The 22,578-nt window shown below is 37.5% G+C and overlaps 1 long non-coding RNA gene across 1 annotated transcript in view; it reads right to left on the bottom strand.

Moving 5' to 3' along the window:
• Nucleotides 1-955: 955 nt before the first annotated feature.
• LOC128290112 (uncharacterized) overlaps nucleotides 956-22,578 on the bottom strand; it is a 37,428-nt gene continuing 15,805 nt past the window's right edge. Inside the window, exon 3 of the long non-coding RNA XR_008279755.1 lies at nucleotides 956-1,202. This is a non-coding gene — a long non-coding RNA (uncharacterized LOC128290112). The remainder of the gene's footprint in view (nucleotides 1,203-22,578) is intronic.

Raw genomic sequence — 22,578 nt, 5'->3', positions numbered from 1 at the left:
AGGCTTCATGCTTGTGCACACCATATGAAATTCATTGATATAGGTGTGCAGATTTTCATTCTGTAATCCACGGAAGGTGGGTAGTAAATGAATCAAACCTGACTTCAATTCGAATAGCGTTCCTCCCACCGAATAGGTTATACATAAGGGCTGTTATTCATCCGGTGCCGCTGTGAGTTGGCGTATAGTTTGTTCATTCATCTCGTCTGGTTCGTCGAATGAGAAAATTACCTTGCTGTAAGATATGGTTTTCAATCTAGGATTTGGTCGTTTGTTGTAACACCCTAACCCTAATCCGTCACCAGAACAAGGTTACAGAGCATTACCAAAATTTATAGATCAAATAACAGATATTTCACATCATATAGTATTCATATCAGAAATAAAAAATAAAGTCCCTTATACGAACCCTCGAGGTCCAAAACATGCATTAAAAACGAGTCGGGACTAAAACGAGAACTCAGAGAACTTTTCGCAAAATCTCAAAATTTTTCTTAGGTGTAGGGTTTATATGCCCATGTGGTCAGGCCGTATGGTTCACACGACCAAGGGACATGCCCGTGTCTCAAGCCATGTAACTCTCTAACTTGGGTCATAATGCCAAGCCACACGCCCGTATGCTAGGCCGTGTGTAAATACCTGAGCATTCTGTTTTGAAATTTTAAAGATGAAGAGGACATACGGCCAGATAACATGCCCATGTGCTAGGCCATGTGTCACACGCCCATGTCTATGCCCGTATGGACGAAAATAGGCTATTTTCTAAGCCATATTTCTCACATCATTTTGTCATCCTCCTACACCAACACTTTAACATATTCACAGCTATAATAGGTCATTTTACCCAACTCGAAGTCAAGTCCTATACATGATGTAATACCTCATATAATCAAGTATACACACTTACTTAAATTACCAAGTTCACATTTATGCATATCTTATCGAATATGCTAACTTAATTCAATCATCAATATTCCAATAGAATTTTTACCAATCAACCATTTCAAGCACATACCAAACATATCCATCACAAGCCATTCCAATGGCTAGTTACAATTAAAGCATTTATATACAGATATTGGTCAATTAACCAATACATGCCATTATAACCATAATTGATTTACCATATATATACTGAAACAGGCTGATGGATAGTGTAAGTGATCTCCGCCAATCTTCCAATCCAACGAGCTTCCGAATTACTATAGAACAGGGGAAGATAAAACAGAGTAAGCATAAAATGCTTAATAAGTTCGTATAACATGGTAATTAACTTATCACTCATTTAAATTCAATATAAACATAAAAGGCACATACAATCCAGTTGATCACGAGCCCTAACACATATTCTCATCACCCTTGTTAGTCATATATTTCATATAAATATCAAGAAACATGTGTGGGCTCAATAATAATTAGATTTCCATGTACATATTCTTTCCACATCATGTATTCATATAACATCTACAAATCATATCCTTGTATTTCAAGAACATTTTCATAATAATTCGTCTCGAGTCTAGACTATTTCATGTTGGAACTTTGCCCATTAAATCAATCGAGATGTCGATGGTTACACGAGTAGTACGATCAAGGTATACAAATATATAATCATAGATGAACATATTCATCAAACAAATTCCATGTTCATATAGCATTATCTCATATTTCCATATATCATGTATTATCATTTTCATGTATTTCAGGTAGATACATGTAATAATTCATTTCGTGTTCATATTTTCTCATGTCAGGATTTTGCCCATTAAATCGTTGAAAACATTGATGGATACACAGGTAGTACACTCAAAGTGTGCAAATTAGAAATCTGTCAATTTATATTCAGGAGTGCTCTTTAAAGCACATAATCGAGAAATCCTCTCTCGAGCCATATAACAGGAAGCTCACAAAGAGTCATTAATCGGAAAGCTCACAAAGAGCCTATCAGGAAGCTTATTTGGACTATATAACAGGAAGCTCATAAAAGTCATAATCAGGAAGTTCACAAAGAACTTTTAATCAGAAAGCACATGAAGAGCCTTTAAACAGGAGCTCTAGATAGCCATATATCAGGAAGTTCAAGTGAGCCATATCAGGACGCTCACAAAGAGCTACGTTTGTGTCCGCAATATATACAGAATCACAACTGATAATATAATAGGACGCTCACAAAGAGCTGCGGTAGTCCACAATACATGCAAGATCACCACTGATCAAGATGCTCGCAGGAACCATATAACAGGAAGCTCGAGAAGGCTTATAACGGTATGCTCTTTTGAGCTGTGGTGTGTCTGCAACACATGCAGAACCATAACCACCCAGGAAATCCTATATCCATCGAATTTCATTATTCAAACGAGATTTAATATTTATCGGGCTTTGTCGGATATGTAACCAATTTCATATATTTGGAATTTATACAATTCACATACACAACATTTAATTCAAGTATATAAATATACACAATTTAGTTAGACGAACTTACCTCGACAAATGTTCGTGCACGTAAAATCTATTAATCCGACATTTTCCCTTTTCTTCATTCTAACTCTAAATTTGGTCTATCCAAATCTAATCAAGCAAAATAAGTTGGCTTGAGCTTAGGTTTCCATGGCTAGGGTTTCCATGCTTTTAATTTTTTTTTTTATCATTTATCATCTTTTATTATTTCACTTTCCAATTTCATCATTTTCTTTATTTTTTTTCCATGGATAAATCATCATCCTTAACCACTAAACATTTTTAAGGTCTATTTAAGGACCTCAAATTTTTAATTTCATAACCATTTAATCCTTTTAGCTATTAGAACTCAACTTTTGCACTTTGTGCAATTTGGTCCTTTATCAAATTAAACATGTAATCGGTAAAATTTCTTTAAGAAATTTTTATACAACATTACTATCATACTATAGACCATAAAAAAATATAAAAATATTTTTTTCTTCCGAAACCATATTCGTGGTCCCGAAACTACTGTTCTGATTTTACCAAAAACGAGCTATTATATTTACCGCATCGAATGGCTTCTCTTTATAGTTTGCGAGCCAATTTCTCTATTTCTGGTTCAAACTCTAGAGACCCTGATTCTAATCTGGTCATAAGGTAAACAAAAAAATTAGAAAAATATCTCCAATACCCGGTAACGGTGCCAAAATTTGATGGGCGTCGAAACCACCAAAAATAATTCCTACAAAATAACTCTAAATAGTAGTAAAGAGTGGTAGTAGGGTCGAATCCACAGGATTTGGTATTATAATCAACTTTCGCGTTTAACTTGTGACCAAAATTTCTGTGATGTCAATAATCGTGACAATAGTCGTGCCCACAACTCAAAGCGAACCTCTTGAAAAATAAACAAATAAATTAGGAGAGTTTTGAAATGTTTAGAAATTAAATAATTAAAATAACATAAATAAATAATTAAATAAATTGGAAATTAAATTCAGATATTGTAAACATAGATAATAAGCCTTAGCCCTAAACTTGGTGGATTCCAGATTGAGAATTGATCCTCGAAAATTAATTTTCTCCTCCAAAAAATAAATTGATTATAGCAGTTAAGAACATCTTAACCGCCAATTCTTCCTCTCGTAGTTGGTTCGTAGTTGGTCCCGGTACGACCTGGAAACCAACCCTTACCGATTATTTAACTGAGATACACGCGTTCCTGATTCAAGATTCCAACAGCCCTGCACTCTGAAAAACCCAACTCGGATTAATGGTCTCAACCACGTGGGTCATTTAAACCTGATCACTTCTCCCTTGGTTTGTTATTAGAGATCCGAATATAGCATGGCCGACTCGTTTCCTCAATTGTTCGAAAACACGACTCCATCCCAATGCTCTTTTGGATTTGAAATCGAGTTAATTTTAAGGAATGAGTTGTCAATCCTGATACTTAGGAAAAATGTGAATACCAATTGGAAGGACTTTTAGTATGGATACGTATCTCAGATTCTTAACCGAAAAGAATACCGACCTAAATCTAAGTTAGAATTTAGTGAAGCATGAAATTAATCATGCTTTGTAGGTCATAAGAGGTGATTTGATGATAATAGAGAAAGATGGAAAAGAATGGGCTTAGGAAATAATTATGCCAAAATTGAATTGGAACCAAAAATTGGAAAAATACCTGGACACTTTCATGTAAATTAAGAAACAAGAATAAATTGATTTTCTAATCAATTGCTAGGTAAATTCAAGTGCGTCTTCAAGCTTCCATAAATGACTTATTTATATACATAGGATTACTATATTTTGCCTAACTACCCGTTACATAATTAAAATTAAATAAAAATAAAATAAGATTTTTTTTTCTAATTTTGGCTTTTACAAAGTCAATAGAAATCTAATGAGTCCTTATCTATTTCCATTTTTTTATCCGGTGCAACATCCCAAAATAGGGCCTAAACGGAATAGTGGTTGCGAAACCACAAATCTGAGGTAGAAAATTTTATTTTATTATTATTTTGAGGTTCATGGTATGATTGCATGATTGTGTGAAAATTTCGTGATGAAATTCTATGCATAAAGTGCTTAAGTTGAGGTTAGGGACTAAATCGAATAATTTACAAAACTTGCATTCTAGAAGTTTTTAGTATGAAATTGCTTTGGAATATTAATTAGGAGGGTTTAAATAAAAATTTGACCAATTTTAAGTTCATGGAAAAAAATTAGGACATGGAAAGAATTTTGAAAGTTTAGTAAGGAGGGCAATTTGGTCATTTGGATATTAAATGAATTAAAAGGAAAAATAACACAAAATGGTCATCTTCTCAATTAGTTTCTGCCGATTTTGCTCTCCTCCATAGCTGGGGTTTCTTCAACTTTCAAGCCTCATAGTAAGTGATTCTAAGCCCGCTTTTAATGATCTTTACGTTTTTGGAGTCCCGGTAACTTGATTAAGCTTATTCTAGCAATAATTCAACCTAGGGTTCATATTTGGAAAAATACCCATAGCTGAAATTTGTGTATTTTGGTGTTTTATGATAGAATATGAGGTTTTAAATTATGTTAAACAACTTATGTTACTCAGTTTTAAGTGAAAATGAGTAAAGTGGCTTAAATCGGAAAAAAATACCAATAGTCATAAGTATATGTTAGAGTGTGATGTTGATATTGCCATAGAAGGGAAAAATGATCAGCATGTCATAAAACATAACAAAATAGGATGAAGTTTAATTTACGAGCCTTGGGGCAAAAGTGTAAATATGTGAAAGTTTAGGGGTAAAAATATAATTTTGCCAAAGTTTGGGTCACGGACTGTTTTAATAAATGTTAATATTAAATAAGTTAAATTTTCTATTATAGATCAAGAAGAATGAAATTCGGGAGTAGATCGAGGAAAAGAAAAAGTAAAGGACTAAATTGTAAAGTTTAGTCACATTTTGTATCAAGGTAAGTTACAGTAAATAAATGCAATATTCTTTTATTTTACATTATTATTGTCAATTTCTAGCATTTATATATTTATTTTATGAAAATATTTAAAGTCGAATTTAAGGTAAAGTGATAGAGGAAAAGTGTTAGAAAGCCGCGGTTGAACCCTAGGAATGTTAGGATATTAGGGTTAATAGGACAGAACAGAAATGAGCCATGTAAGTCCATATTAGAAATATGGCTTTGGAGATAGGATTGAGCCATGTAAGTCCATATTATATATGGCATTGGAGACAGTAATAATTCATGTAGGTCCATGTCAAAGACATGGCATTGGCAGGATATTGAAAGACAGGAACGACCCTAGTTTCCTTAGTATTCCAAGTGGTTCAACGGGTCAGGGTACAAGTTAAATTACAGTGAATTAACAGCAAAGGAAAAGTAGATTATATTTATGAAAAAGGAAAGGCCAGGTAAGAAAGAAGGTAAGGGAATAAAGAAGAAGATAGAAATTGAGAAGTAAAGAAATTTATGATGTTAGATGATATTATGAAGTAAAGAAATTTATGATGTTAGATGATATTATGCATAATTATCCATTATGTTGAATGTTGTGATTTATTTGCTTGTAAGCTTACTAAGCCTAGTGCTTAATCTCTTTATTTTCTTCTTCTTATAGTACTTATCTAGCCACTCGGGGTCGAAGGGAACGTCGGAGGCTGATCACACTATCAAAGAAATAATTCGGTATAATTAGACGTTTTGTTTTGGGTATGGCATGTATAGAAACTTAGCTACTTTTGGTATAATATGAACAATGAATGATGTGTAAATACTTGCTAGTGATTAGCTAATAAAATGGACGATGATATACATGTTTATTAATATGTATGATTGAATGGTGATTATCACATGAAAATTATGAAAAATGTGAAAGTAACCTAAAAACAAATTCAAGTAACAGAAATGATGTAACTTTGAAAAACCACTAAAAATTTTGGAAACATAGTTTGAAGATGAATAATATATGAAATTAAATCTTATTATGTCTATTTTCTTATGGAATAAGCAAAACAGGTAAAGGTATTATATTTTATGAGATATCTAAGTTTTAGTGAAACAGGGTCAGAGTGATTTTTGGATCCCCTATTTCAACTTTGGAAGTTCACCATAAATTGTAAAAAACTAATTAGAAGGTGTACTTTATATGGTTAGAATCCTTGTTGAGTCTAGTTTTAATATAAAGAAACGTATTAGTCATATGAATTTTGTACAGGAAGAAACATGGTTCGTAGTAAGAAGAGGTCAGTGCAGTCGAGTTTTGAAACAGGGGAAACTTTAAATAATAAACTGTACTAATTGGCCAAGTCAAAAATTCTAGAAAAAAAATTATAGATAGATATATGAGTCTAGTTTCAGGAAAAATTTACAGATCTCAATTTCTAGTTTTGAAACTCGATAAATGAATTTTTAAGCAACCATGACGCAGAAAAATAGTTTATTCTGAAAATTAAAATAAGTGGTTTAGAGTTGTTTAAAAGATAAGATAAGTTTAGTAACACCTCAAGCTTGACTCCGGTGACGGTTTTGAGCATGGGGATGTTACATTTATTGGTATCAGAGCAGGTTTAGTCGGTTCTCGGAATAGTTAGTGTGAGAAAATGTCTAGCCATACATGCCATACTTGTATTTTGATAGTGTGACGATTCCTGACGATTTTTAAATATTTTGTTTTATAGTAATGGATCCCGGGCGAGCTGGTGATGATGATGTAGAAAGTAATGCGTCTGCTCCCGCAGAAGGGGCAGCGCCATCTGAGAATAGGCCAGTAATAGTTGATCAGGGAGGAGTGACTCAAGAAGCTCTCTTTCGAGCTTTGAATGATTTGTTTGCCGAGTTCGTTCGTACGAATCCGACAGTTAGACCTCCACCCCCTCATGATTCTCAGGCTACCCATGTAGCTCAAGCTTCCTCAGTCACAGGTACAGTGGTAAGAGAAAAGCCACCAGTTGATAAAATCAGGAAACAAAGAGCAGAAGAGTTCTGAGCAACAAAAGATGATAATGCAGAAAGAGCAGAATTTTGGTTAGAAAATACTATCAGAGTCTTTGACGAATTATCTTGTACACCCAAGGAATGTATGAAATGTGTAGTATCACTTCTTAGAGACTCAGCCTACTACTGATGGAAGACACTTGTATCAGTTGAACCGAAAGAGAGGGTCACTTGGGATTTCTTTCAGGAAGAATTTCGTAAAAAGTACATCAGTCAGAGGTTTATTGACCAGAAGAGAAAGGAATTCCTGGAATTGAAACACGGCAATATGACAGTAACCGATTATGAACGTGAATTTGTCAGGCTTAGTAACTATGCTCAAGAATGTGTGTCCACAGAGGCTATCATGTGTAAAAGGTTTGAGGATGAGTTAAATGATGATATCCGACTGTCAGTGGGTGTCTTAGAAATAAAAGAGTTCGTTATTTTAGTTGAGAGAGCCTGTAAGGTAGAGGAGCTGTTAAAAAGAAAAGGCAAAGTTGAGACAGAGACACAAGATACAAAGAAAAGACAGATGAGTTGTGACAGCCCTAATGTGACCCTAGTCAGGAAGTGGTTTCGGGGCCACAAAACCGAGTCATAAAAATAATTAACCGTCATAGTTGATGCTCATTATATGTATATATGCATGTGTGAAAATTTCATGTTTGAATTTTGTTAATTGTAAGTGAATTTTATCAAATAGGACTTATGTGAGAAAATTTAGAAATGTGCTAGGCAAATGTAAAGAGGCCTAATAATGCATGTTGTGAAATGGTGGGTTTGCATGTCAAATTGCCCAATATTTGAGCTAGTGGCCGGCCATGCTATGGGGCATAGCATATTTTAAGCATGGTGTGCTAATGTGGTATGTAGGAAACAATAAAATAAAAAGCTAGTAATAAAGAAATGGAAAAAGGAAAATGATGAAAACAAAGAAAAAAATGTCCATCCTTTTCATTCTTCTTGACCAAAATTCAAAAGGAAAGAAAGGAGGAAATGTTGAAGAGATTCGCCATGCTTGTAGCTAGGTTAAGGTAAGTTTGATGTTGATCTATGAGATTCATGCATATTTTTATGTTAGTTTGAGTTCTACCTAGCCCATGGTTTAAATCTTGCTATGTGATGAAGATGATACTCGGCCATGGGTGTTGTTTTCTTGGTTGGTGTTTGTTTCATGCTAAATCTAGATGAACAATGGGGGTTGTCATTTAGGTTAAGATCAAAGAAATTAATCTTGTTAAAACTTTGAACTAATAATGCCCATATGTGTGATAGCCGAACATAGACTTTGTTTAAAGTCTTGGTCAAAGGCCAGTTAAGTGTTTTGGAAATGATTAAGCTAGGTGTTTGATCTTTTGGTTCGGCATAGTACATAAAATATTGCTAGATGGAGAAAAATTCGGCCAGCAAGATGTGTGCTAAAGCCGAATATAATTTTGTATATCAATGAGTAATGCATGTGTTGAATTGATGGAAAGGGAGAGGATGCTTTAATAGTGTATATATGTGTATTAGCCAAGTTTTGAACTTGAAACAAAATGGTGTTTAGTCAATACAAGTGACCATACTTGTAGAATGTATTAAGTGTTACAATCGGCCTTAGCATAGACATGTATGTTCGGCCACATGAATGAGTACATAAATTGATGTGTATGTTCGGCCATAGGTAAGCATATTGATGGCTTTATCTTGACTTAGAAAATTCGGCTAAGGGGAATATTAGCTAATATGTTGAATTCGATTTGTGATTTCGTACAATATGTGACTCAAATGTCTAATGTATATATAGGCTAAGTACCTTGAGCTTCTCTTTTGATGTTCGAATGAATTGTATTAAATTGCTTAATGTGATTAAAAATGTGCATGACCATTGTGTATTTGAGCTAAAAGGTGGCCATATGACCTATCAAATTCCTTGTCATATTCAGCCATAAGCTAACATAATGAGACTTTAATAAGTTAAATTTGTTTGAATTAGCTCAAGAGCTTAGAGGACCACAGTTGGATAAGGGAAAGGAAAAAGTGATCGAATAGCCGTCGAAATCGTTCGACCACATCCGAGGTAAGTCTTTGAGTAATGGAGCTTAGATTATGATTCGATTAGATCATGTTTTAAGTAAATCAAAATCATGCTCTTGTATGTAGCAATTGAGCCAAAATGATAATGCTTGATAAGTGACTTGTGTTTGAATTCTGGTCATGAAATTGAAATAGAGATGTGTCATGATTTATTGATATGTGCACGGATATTCAGATGATAACCGGGCTAAGTCCCGAAGGCATTTGTGCTAGTGACTAATTCCGGGCTAAACCCGAAGGCAATTGTGCGATTTATTATATCCGGGCTAAGTCCCGAAGGCATTGGTGCGAGTTATTGAACCGGGCTAAGTCCCGAAGGCATTTGTGCGAGTTACTGTAACCGGGTCAAGTCCCGAAGGCATTTGAGCAAGTAGTTATATCCGCTAAATTCGAAGGTACTTGGGTTGGGAATGAGCGATCTTGCTGTAAAATTTCAATTAATACGCTCGAAAAATCCCAACGATGAGGTACGTTTCAGATATCGCATTGGAGTAGTGATTTCGTTTAAATATTATTCGCTCAGTCGATTAGTGAGCTTCCGGCCTTTGGCTAAGTTGATCTTTTGTGTATGAATATAAGGGTTGGTAATGTGAAGTAAGTGATATTGAGAATTTGTGCATATGAAATTATCCGTTTAGCCATATGAATGCTACCCTTTAGTTGTGTCAAATTTTATGGCTCAAAACTTACTAAGCATTAAATGCTTACTCCGTTTCTTTGAATCTCTGTTTTATAGATTTTGGTTCGTCAGCTATCGGACTCGGGATTATTGAAGTCGAAGTCGCCCACACTATCAAAGCCCTTTGGTACACTTTTGGTTGAACTTTGAAATGGCATGTATAGGACTACCCTTTTTGATGATTGGTCATGTACCTTTCGGTATTGTACAAATTTGGATAGCCGTGCGAAAATGGCTTATATATATTTTTTGAGCATAATGTTATAATCATCTTGAATGTATATGTTCATTAAGAGGCATGGAAACGTTTGGCAATGATTAGCCATTGGAATGGTTAATCATGATCATATTTTGTGCTATATATGCTAAAGGGCTAGTTGAATCATGGAAACAATGAAATAGGTAAAGTCTACCTTAAAGGCAGAAGCAGACAGCAGTAGTGGTGTGAATTTAAAAAATCACTAAAAATAGTAGGAATGGATTTAAATAGTGAATAAATTATGTAATCAAACCTTGATGAATCTACTTTCATATGGAAGAAATGAAATGGTCATATGAGTTGTATGTTAAGAGATATTTGGGTTTTCGCGAAACAGGGCCAGAACGGTTTCTGGGTTCCCTGTTCCGACTTTAGAAATTCATTATAAATTAACCAGAGATAATTAGAAGTCATGCCATATATTTATAGATTCCTTTCCGAGTCTAGTTTCTATAGAGACAAACGGAATCTGTATTGAAGCCCTGTACAGGGAGATATCCCAGTCGTAATGCATGAAGGTCAGTGCAGTCGAACCCTGAAACAGGGGAGAATTTAACTAATAAACTGTACTAATTGGCTTGACCAAAAATTATAGAAAAACAATTTGTAGATGTAAATATGAGTCTAGTTTCAGGAAAAATTTACGGAACTGGTTTTCGAGTGTTGGAACTCGAGATATGATTTTTAAGGTGACAGTGACGCAGTTAGCCAGCTCGTCTGGAAATTTAAAATGGATTGTGCAACTAAGTGATTTAAGTCTGTTAACCCCTCGTGTCCGACTCCGGCAACGGTCTCCGATACGGGGTGTTACAATTTTATTGGTATCAGAGCTACGGTTTAGTCGATTCTAGGACTACCGTAATACGTTTGGGTCTAGCTATACATGCCATTATGTGATTATTTGATAGTGTGGTGATTTCTGACAATTGAAAATGTGTTTATTTATAGTAATGGATCCCTGTGACAGCCCAAAATTGACCCTAGTCGGAATGTGGTTTCGGGACCACAAAACCGAGGCATAAAAATAATTTAAAATTTATTTTGATGCCTATAATATGTGTGTGCTCATGTGTGACATTTTTTGGTGATTGATTTAGAGTTATAAAGGTAAATTTCACTAGAAAGGACCTAGTAGTAAACTTTGAAAGTATGATGGGAAGATGTGTGATGACTAGTTGATCATGCATGCAAAAATAAAGGATTCGTATGTCAAATTTCCCCAAAAGAAGCTTAGTGGCCGGCCATGACATGGTTTATGGGCAAAGAAAACATGTTGAAACATGTTTTGTTAATGCATGATGTGTTAAATGATAAAAAACTAATGATGTTGGATGAGAAACAAAAATATCAAAAAAAAATTGCTCATCCTTTTCCCCCCTTGTGCCGTGAGTGAAAGAAAAGAAAAGAAAAATTTGTTCATCCTTGTTCTTTCCTTTTTGGCGAAATTACTAAGGAAGAAGGTAGGATTTTTGCACCATCTTTTGGTTTAGAAGAGATCTAGAAGGAGATTTGGCTAAACTTGCATCAAGATTAAGGTATGTATGAGGTTGTATCATGAGATTCATGCATGTTTTAGTTGCTAACTTGATGTTCATGTTAGCCATGGTTCAAATCCTTGTTGTGCCATGGAAATGGTATTTGGCCAAGGTTGTTATTGTGTTAAAGCCATTGCATGCTAAATGTGAAGCTTGCTAATGATGCATGCAATGATGGATTGTCTACTCTTGAAATTTCCTTGTAGCAATCTTGAGTAAGACATTGAGTTTTTTTTTGTTTAACCATGATTGAAGTTGAAAGGGGCATGATTGTGATGTATTCGACCATGATGCATTCATGAGCATGGTTCATGCTTCTTGCATGTTAGTTAAAATTTGTGTTTTGGATGGCTATGGACACCTTGAAATTCGGCCTTGCACCTATATGTGTATATATGATTGCACATGATATTTTGATTATGAAGAAAGTGATAAATATGTTGTTTAAAGAAGAAATTGTTGAAGAATGTTGTGAAATTTGCATGTACATTCGCCTAGTACACATATGATGTGAAAATCTTGCAATTTATTGTTGATTTTGTACAAGTATGACTAAGTATAATCGGCCACATGAGGGGAATTATTGTGCATGCATTCGGTTAGAGGCAAGCTTAATGATGCCTATTCTTGACTTAGGTAATCGGCTACCTTGTTGTGAGCTAAGGTAGAATGTGTGCGTAATTAAAGAAAATTGACTAAAGTGCTTAGTTATGTGATGTTGAGTCAATGATATGTGTATTCGCCAAGGCTAGCGAGACTTTAATGAATTGAATTTGTTTGAATTAGCTCAAGAGCTTAGAGGGCCACAATTGGATAAGGGGAAGGAAAAAAGTGATCGAATAGCCGTCGAAGCCGTTCGACAACATCCGAGGTAAGTCCTCAAGGAACGACCCTACTCGAATTATGTGAAATGAAATATGGATGTGTAATGATTATTGATTTATGTGTGTATGAGTATTTGAATGATACCCGGGCTAAGTCCCGAAGGCGATTATGCAAGTGATATGTTTGTGTTTGAGCCTTAGTAACGAAAATGAAACATGGATGTGTAATGATTATTGATGTATGTGTGTGCATGAGCAATTGAATGATATCCGGGCTAAGTCCCGAAGACATTTATGCTAGTAATTATATCCGGGTTAAGACCCGAAGGCCATTGTGCTAGTGACCACATCCGGGCTAAGACCCGAAGGCATTCGTGCAAGTTGTTAAATCCGGGCTAATACCCGAAGGCATTTGTGCAAGTCGTTCTACCCGGGCTAAGACCCGAAGGCATTCGTGCATGTGGTTATATCCGGTTGTATTCCGAAGAAGCTTGGGCTGAAGGTGAGCGTTGGTTGCTATAATAAATTTAATTAGTACGCTCGAAAAGCCCAAAGGATAAGGTATGTTTATATGTGCATTGGAAAAGTCGATATGTTTGAGTAACATTCGTTCAATTGACTAACGAATTTTCAGCTATTGAATTGGTTGATATCTTGTGAAAGTATACAATGATGAAGTGTGAAGTAAGTATGATTATGTGAATGTGTATTAATGAAATGATTCATTTGGCTATGTGAATGTAATGTTTTAGTTAAAGCTGATTTTATTGCTTGAGACTTACTAAGCATAAAATGCTTACCCGTTGCTTTGGCTCTCTGTTTTATAGATTTTGCTCGTTAGCGATCGGATCGGGATCATTAAAGTCGAAGTCATCTACACTATCAAAGCCTCCATTTTGGGTATAATTTTGGTTGAACTTTGAAATGGCATGTATAGGACTACCCTATTGTAGAAGGTCATGTACCTTTCGGTTTTATGTAAGCTTGGATAGCCATGCGAAAATGGCTTATATACGTTGTTAGTATGATTCTATAATCGTTTGTATGATGATCATTATAGGGTATGGAATGGTTTTGAAAAGATTCGCCATTGGAATGGTTAATCATGATCACACTTGTGCTATGTATGCAAAAAGGGCCAATTGAATCGTGGAAATCATGAAATAGGTAAAGGTTACCTTGAAAATAGATGCTGGTAGCAGCAGTGGTGTGGTTTTGAAAAATCACCAAAATTTGTAGGAATGGTATTAAATAGTGAATAAGTTATTTAAATTAACCTTGATGAGTCTACTTTCATATGGAAGAAACGAAACGGTCATAGGAGTTACTTGTTAAGAGATATTAAAGTTATTGTGAGACAGGGCCAGAACGGTTTCTGGGTCCCCTGTCGCGACTTTAAAAATTTTATATAAATTATCCAGAAAGAATTAGAAGTCATGCCTTATATTTGCAGATTCCATTTTGAGTCTAGTTTCATTAGAAACAAACGGCACCAGTATTAAAGCCCTGTACAGAGAGATATTCAAGTTGTAACGCGCGAAGGTCAGAGCAGTCGATCCCTGTAACATGGGTGACTTTAACTAATAAACTGTACCAATTGGCCCAACCAAAAATTCTAGAAATAAATCCATGGAAGGATATATGAGTCTAAATTCAGGGAAAATTTACGGAATCAGTTTCCGAATTTTGAAACTCGAGATATGATTTTTAAGACGACAGTGACGCAGTTTTCCAGCCTGTCTGGAAATGCCAAATCGATCGGTGCTTTAAGAGGATTTAGCTCGTCAACCCTCGCGTCCGATTAACGGCGATGGTCTCGGGTTCGGGTGTTACAATTTTATTGGTATCAGAGCTACGATTTAGTCGATTCTAGGACTACCGTGATATATTTGGGGTCTAGCTATACATGCCATATAGTGATAAATTGATAGTGTGGTGATTTCTGACAATCTAAAATTGTGTTTGTTTATAGCAATGGATCCCGATCCCAACCGAGCAATAGCTGATGATGTGGAGAGTGTGGCGCCTACTCCCGCGCAAGGGACAGCGCCGGCGGACTCTCAACCTATGGCCAGCAATCCGAATGATGAGGTTAGGCAAGCCTTTTATAGCGTGATGAATGATTGGTTCAACCAATACATTCGAACTAACATGGCTGTTCCACAACCTCCATTTCCGACTAATGCAACCCCCGCACCTACAATACCTCCGGTAACTGACCAAATAAGGTCAAGTAAGCCCCCAGTCGATAGGATTCGAAAACATGGGGCCACTGAATTTAAAGCTACGGATGATGACGATGCCGAGCAAGCTGAATTTTGGTTGGACAACACTATCCGGGTGCTCGATGAGCTATCTTGTACACCCGATGAGTGCTTAAAGTGTACCATCTCCTTGCTACGTGATTCCGCCTACTATTGGTGGAGTACTCGACTTGTGGTGCCTAGAGAGCAAGTGACTTGGGAGTTCTTTCAAACCGAGTTCAAAAAAGTATATCGATCGAGATTCATCGACCGAAGCGAAAGGAATTTCTTGATCTTAAGCAAGGCTCTATGTCGCCATCGACTACGAACGAAAATTTGTGAGGCTTAGCCAGACGCGAGAATGCATTTCGTCCGAAGCTATTATGTGTAAACGCTTCGAGGATGGGCTGAATGATGATATAAGGATGTTCGTTGGCATTCTCGAAATACGAGAGTTCGTAGTACTTGTTGAGCGAGCTTGTAAAGTCAAGAGCTTAGGAAGGAGAAACAAAAAGTTGATGTGGGAACTGGAGAATTCCGAAAAAGGTCCTCGGGAAAGTCTCTTCAACAGGCATCGAAGAGATTTCGAGATGATGTGAGCTGGTCTAGAGGCGCTTCGGGCTTTTCTAGACGAGATCGCGGTCGACCCCCTGTGACCACACGAGTCACTTCGATCGCCAGTGGTGGAAATGATCGCCGAGAGAGAGCGGAGTGTCTGCATTGTGGCAAATGGCATTGGGAGCTGAGGTTCCGTGATCGCTCCGCTATAAGTGTGGATCGGTGACCACTTTATCAAGGACCGCCCGAGGTTGCTTGAACAAAATGTAAGTCAAAGTGGAAACCCGGGTGCTACCATCGCCGAGGTAGGCCATCCCAAATGCGGGCAATGCTAGTGGCGGTCAAAGAGGGTCGAGATGCTACAACAAGACCCGAGGCTCGTACTCTTGCTAGGACTTATGCCATACGCAGACGCGAGGATCTTTGCCTCACCGGATGTTATTACCGGTACTTTCACTCTTTTCGATACTAATGTGATTGCTTTGATTGACCCCGGTTCTACTCATTCTTATATATGTGAAACCTTAGCATCCAAGAAGACTTTGCCTATTGAGTCTCTCGAGTTTGTAATTCGTGTCAAACCCTTGGGTCATTACGTGCTTGTTAACAAAGTGTGCAAGAAAAGTCCCTAGTATTCCGAGGTTCTTGTTTTCGGCGGACTTGATGCTTTTGCCGTTCGATGAATTCGATGTTATTCTTGGTTTGGATTGGTTGACCATGCACGATGCGGTTGTAAATTGCAAAAGCAAGACTATCGATCCGAGGTGCGCGAATAACGAGATAATTCGGGTTGAGTCTACGGACTTAAAGGGTTGCCACCGTAATATCGCAATGTTGGCCCGAAAATATGTAAGAAAGGGTGCGAAGCGTACCTTGCGTATGTGCTCGATGACAAGGAGTCAGAAAAGAAACCCGAATCAGTGCCAGTGGTTTGTGAATACCCGGATGTTTTCCACGAAGAATTGTCGGGTTTACCAATTGCTCGGAAATAGAGTTTGGCATCAAATTGGTACCGGTACCACTCCAATTTCGATAGCTCCGTATCGTATGGCACCGACGGAATTAAAGGAGTTGAAAGCTCAGTTGCAAGAATTGGTGGATAGAGGTTTTGCCCACCCGAGTTTTTCGCCTTGGGGTGCGCCAGTGTTGTTTGTGAAAAAGAAGGATGGGACCATGAGGTTGTGCATCGACTATCGTCAGCTTAATAAAGTGACGATAAAGAACAAATATCCGTTACAGCGTATTGATGACTTGTTCGATCAACTGAAGGAGCCTCGGTGTTCTTGAAAATAGATTTGAGATCGGGCTATTATCGATTCATAATTCGAGATTGGACGTACTCCAAGACCGCCTTGAAGCGAGATATGGTCACTACGAGTTTCTAGTGATGCCGTTTGGACTTACTAATGCCCCTGCGGTATTTATGGATTTGATGAATCGGATCTTTAGACCATATTTAGATCGGTTCGTAGTCGTAGTCATTGATGACATCTTGGTCTATTCAAGAAATGAGACCGAACATGCTGAACACCTGAGGTTAGTGCTGCAAATTCTACGGGATAAGCAATTATATGCTAAGTTCAGCAAGTGTGAGTTTTGGTTAAGAGAGGTTAGCTTCTTGGGGCATGTGATATCTGCATCGGGCATTCGAGTCGACCCGAACAAAATTTCAGCCATACTTAATTGGAAGCCTCAGAAATATTACCGAGGTTCGGAGATTTTTGGGCTTGCGGTTATTACCAAACGATTTGTAAAGGTTTCTCAATGATAGCCACGCCAATGACGGCTACTCCAAAAGGATGTTAAGTTCGAATGGACGGAGAAATGTCATAAAAGTTTCGATCAATGAAAACTTATTTGATGAAGCCCCAATTCTAGTGCAACCCGAATCGGCAAAGAGTTTGTCATCTATAGTGACGCCTCCCTACTTGGGTTAGGTTGTGTATTGATGCAAGAAGGTCGAGTTGTGGCCTATCGTCGAGGCAATTAAAGCCACATGAGAAAAATTATCCACCCATGATCTCGAATTGGTCGCCATCGTATTCGCCTTTAAAGATTTGGCGACATTACTTATTTGGTGAGAGGTGCCATGTGTACTCGGATCACAAAAGTCTCAAATATTTGATGACCGAAAGAGACTTAAATCTGCGACAAAGACGTTGGCTCGAGCTGTTAAAGGATTATGAGCTGGTCATTGACTATCACCGGAAAGGCGAATGTGGTTGCGGATGCCTTGAGTCGTAAATCATTATTCGCTTACGAAGCGATGAATGTGCACTTGTCCGCTCGATCCGACAACGTGTTAGTAGCTGAATTGAAAGCCAAACCATTATTGATACATCAAATTTGTGAAGCTCGGAAGGTCGACGATGAGTTGGTTGCAAACGGGCGAGTGTGTTCGAACAAGGAATCGGAGTTTCGGATCGATGATGACGATTGTTTGAGGTTCGAAGTCGTCTGTGTGTTCCAAAGAATTGAACTTATTTCGATAATTCGAACGAAGCCCATTGTAGCCGAATGGCAATCCACCGGGAGTACGAAGATGTACAATGATTTGAAACGTCGGTTTGGTGGCATGGTATGAAACGAGACATCTCCGACTTTGTTTGAGATGTTTAATATGTCAACAAGTGAAAGCGGAATATCAAGTGCCTTGAGATTACTTCACCGATCACGATACCCGAGTGGAAATGGGATCGAGTCACAATGGACTTTGTATCCGGACCGCCATTGTCGCAAGTAAGAAGGATGCGATTTGGGTCGTGGTAGATAGATCGACTAAGTCGGCTCACTTTGTCCCCGACGCACGGATTTTTCAATGGACAAATTAGCCGAATTGTACGTTCTCGAGTTGTGAGATTACACGGGTGCCTATTTCTATCGTGTCGGATAGAGATCCGAGATTTACCTCGCGATTTTGGAAGAAGTTGCAAGAAGCTTTGGGTACCAAGTTGCATTTCAGCACCGCCTTTCACCCCCAAACCGATGGTCAATCCGAGCGGATAATTCAGATACTTGAGGATATGTTGAGATGTTGCATCCTCGAGTTCAGTGGTTCATGGGAACGGTATTTGCCTTTGATTGAATTCGCTTACAACAATAGTTTTCAATCAAGTATTAGGATGGCACCTTACGAGGCTTTGTACGGTCGTAAATGCCGTACACCATTGTTTTGGACTGAGCTCGGTGAAAGCAAAATTTTCGGGGTAGATTTGATTAGAGATGCTGAACAGAAAGTGAAAGTAATCCGTGAAAGTCTGAAGATAGCCTCCGATCGTCAGAAGTCGTACGCGGATCTGAAGCGTAAGGACATCGAGTATCAGGTGGGAGATAAAGTGTTTCTCAAGGTTTCACCTTGGAAAAGATACTCGATTCGGTACCGTAAGGGCAAGTTGAGCTGAGGTTCATTGGGCCATATGAGATATTCGAGCGAGTCGGTCCGATGGCACATCGTTTGATTTTGCCCCGAACTCGAAAAGATTCACGATGTCTTTCATGTTTCGATGCTTCGACACTATAGATCCGATCCATCGCACGTGATTAGTCCATCGAAGTTGAAATTCAAGCCAATATGAGTTATGAGGAAGAACCGATTCGTATCCTATCACGTGAAGTGAAAGAGTTGCGAAACAAGCGGGTTCCGCTAGTGAAAGTGTTATGGCTCAAACACGGGATAGAAGAAGCTACTTGGGAAACCGAGAACTCTATGAAAGAGCGATACCCAACCCTATTTACCGGTAAGATTTTCGGGGACGAAAATATCTTAAGTGGGGGAGAGTTGTGACAGCCCAAAATTGACCCTAGTCGGAATGTGGTTTCGGGACCACAAAACCGAGGCATAAAAATAATTTAAAATTTATTTTGATGCCTATAATATGTGTGTGCTCATGTGTGACATTTTTTGGTGATTGATTTAGAGTTATAAAGGTAAATTTCACTAGAAAGGACCTAGTAGTAAACTTTGAAAGTATGATGGGAAGATGTGTGATGACTAGTTGATCATGCATGCAAAAATAAAGGATTTGCATGTCAAATTTCCCCAAAAGAAGCTTAGTGGCCGGCCATGACATGGTTTATGGGCAAAGAAAACATGTTGAAACATGTTTTGTTAATGCATGATGTGTTAAATGATAAAAACTAATGATGTTGGATGAGAAACAAAAAATCAAAAAAATTGCTCATCCTTTTCCCCCTTGTGCCGTGAGTGAAAGAAAAGAAAAGAAAAATTTGTTCATCCTTGTTCTTTCCTTTTTGGCCGAAATTACTAAGGAAGAAGGTAGGATTTTTGCACCATCTTTTGGTTTAGAAGAGATCTAGAAGGAGATTTGGCTAAACTTGCATCAAGATTAAGGTATGTATGAGGTTGTATCATGAGATTCATGCATGTTTTAGTTGCTAACTTGATGTTCATGTTAGCCATGGTTCAAATCCTTGTTGTGCCATGGAAATGGTATTTGGCCAAGGTTGTTATTGTGTTAAAGCCATTGCATGCTAAATGTGAAGCTTGCTAATGATGCATGCAATGATGGATTGTCTACTCTTGAAATTTCCTTGTAGCAATCTTGAGTAAGACATTGAGTTTTTTTGTTTAACCATGATTGAAGTTGAAAGGGCATGATTGTGATGTATTCGCCATGATGCATTCATGAGCATGGTTCATGCTTCTTGCATGTTAGTTAAAATTTGTGTTTTGGATGGCTATGGACACCTTGAAATTGACCTTGCACCTATATGTGTATATATGATTGCACATGATATTTTGATTATGAAGAAAGTGATAAATATGTTGTTTAAAGAAGAAATTGCTGAAGAATGTTGTGAAATTTGCATGTACATTCGGCCTAGTACACATATGATGTGAAAATCTTGCAATTTATTGTTGATTTTATACAAGTATGACTAAGTATAATCGGCCACATGAGGGGAATTATTGTGCATGCATTCGGTTAGAGGCAAGCTTAATGATGCCTATTCTTGACTTAGGTAATCGGCTACCTTGTTGTGAGCTAAGGCCGAATGTGTGCGTAATTAAAGAAAATTGATTAAAGTGCTTAGTTATGTGATGTTGAGTCAATGATATGTGTATTCGCCAAGGCTAAGCGAGACTTTAATGAATTGAATTTGTTTGAATTAGCTCAAGAGCTTAGAGGCCACAATTGGATAAGGGAAGGAAAAAGTGATCGAATAGCCGTCGAAGCCGTTCGACAACATCCGAGGTAAGTCCTCAAGGAAAGACCCTACTCGAATTATGTGAAATGAAATATGGATGTGTAATGATTATTGATTTATGTGTGTATGAGTATTTGAATGATACCGGGCTAATTCCAAGGCGATTATGCAAGTGATATGTTTGTGTTTGAGCCTTAGTAACGAAAATGAAACATGGATGTGTAATGATTATTGATGTATGTGTGTGCATGAGCAATTGAATGATATCCGGCTAAGTCCCAAGACATTTATGCTAGTAATTATATCCGGTTAAGACCAAGGCCATTGTGCTAGTGACCACATCCGGCTAAGACCAAGGCATTCGTGCAAGTTGTTAAATCGGGCTAATACCGAAGGCATTTGTGCAAGTCGTTCTACCGGGCTAAGACCAAGGCATTCGTGCATGTGGTTATATCCGGTTGTATTCAAGAAGCTTGGGCTGAAGGTGAGCGTTGGTTGCTGTAATAAATTTAATTAGTACGCTCGAAAAGCCCAAAGGATAAGGTATGTTTATATGTGCATTGGAAAAGTCGATATGTTTGAGTAACATTCGTTCAATCGACTAACGAATTTTCAGCTATTGAATTGGTTGATATCTTGTGAAAGTATACAATGATGAAGTGTGAAGTAAGTATGATTATGTGAATGTGTATTAATGAAATGATTCATTTGGCTATGTGAATGTAATGTTTTAGTTAAAGCTGATTTTATTGCTTGAGACTTACTAAGCATAAAAATGCTTACCCCGTTGCTTTGGCTCTCTGTTTTATAGATTTTGCTCGTTAACGATCAGATTCAGGATCATTAAAGTCGAAGTCATCTACACTATCAAAGCCGCCATTTTGGGTATAATTTTGGTTGAACTTTGAAATGGCATGTATAGGACTACCCTATTGTAGAAGGTCATGTACCTTTCGGTTTTATGTAAGCTTGGATAGCCATGCGAAAATGGCTTATATACGTTGTTAGTATGATTCTATAATCGTTTGTATGATGATCATTATAGGGTATGGAATGGTTTTGAAAAGATTAGCCATTGGAATGGTTAATCATGATCACACTTGTGCTAAGTATGCAAAAAGGGCCAATTGAATCGTGGAAATCATGAAATAGGTAAAGGTTACCTTGAAAATGATCTTGGCAAAGAAGAAGTGGTGTGGTTTTGAAAAATCACCAAAATTTATAGGAATGGTATTAAATAGTGAATAAGTTATATAAGTTATGTAAATGAACCTTGATGAGTTTACTTTCATATGGAAGAAACGAAACGGTCATAGGAGTTACTTGTTAAGAGATATTAAAGTTATTGTGAAACAGGGCGAACGGTTTCGGGTCCCCGTCATGAATTTAAAAATTTTATATAAATTATCCAGAAAGAATTAGAAGTCATGCCTTATATGTGCAGATTCCATTTTGAGTCTAGTTTCATTATAAACAAACGGCACCAGTATTAAAGCCCTGTACAGAGAGATATTCAAGTTGTAACGCGCGAAGGTCAGAGCAGTCGATCCCTGTAACATAGGTGACTTTAACTAATAAACTGTACCAATTGGCCCGACAAAAAATTCTAGAAATAAATCCATGGAAGGATATATGAGTCTAAATTCAGGAAAATTTACGGAATCAGTTTCGAGTTTTGAAACTCGAGATATGATTTTTAAGGCGACAGTGACACGCTTTTCCAACCCGTCGGAAATGCCAAATTGGTCGGTGCTTTAAGAGGATTTAGCTCGTCAACCCCTCGCGTCCGACACCGGCGATGGTCTCGGGTTCGGGG

The sequence above is a fragment of the Gossypium arboreum genome, chromosome 3, assembly GCF_025698485.1.
Source record: "Gossypium arboreum isolate Shixiya-1 chromosome 3, ASM2569848v2, whole genome shotgun sequence".
NCBI lineage: Eukaryota > Viridiplantae > Streptophyta > Magnoliopsida > Malvales > Malvaceae > Gossypium > Gossypium arboreum.
Note: the sequence above shows the minus strand (reverse complement) of the source record. Positions and strands in the feature narration are given on the sequence as shown.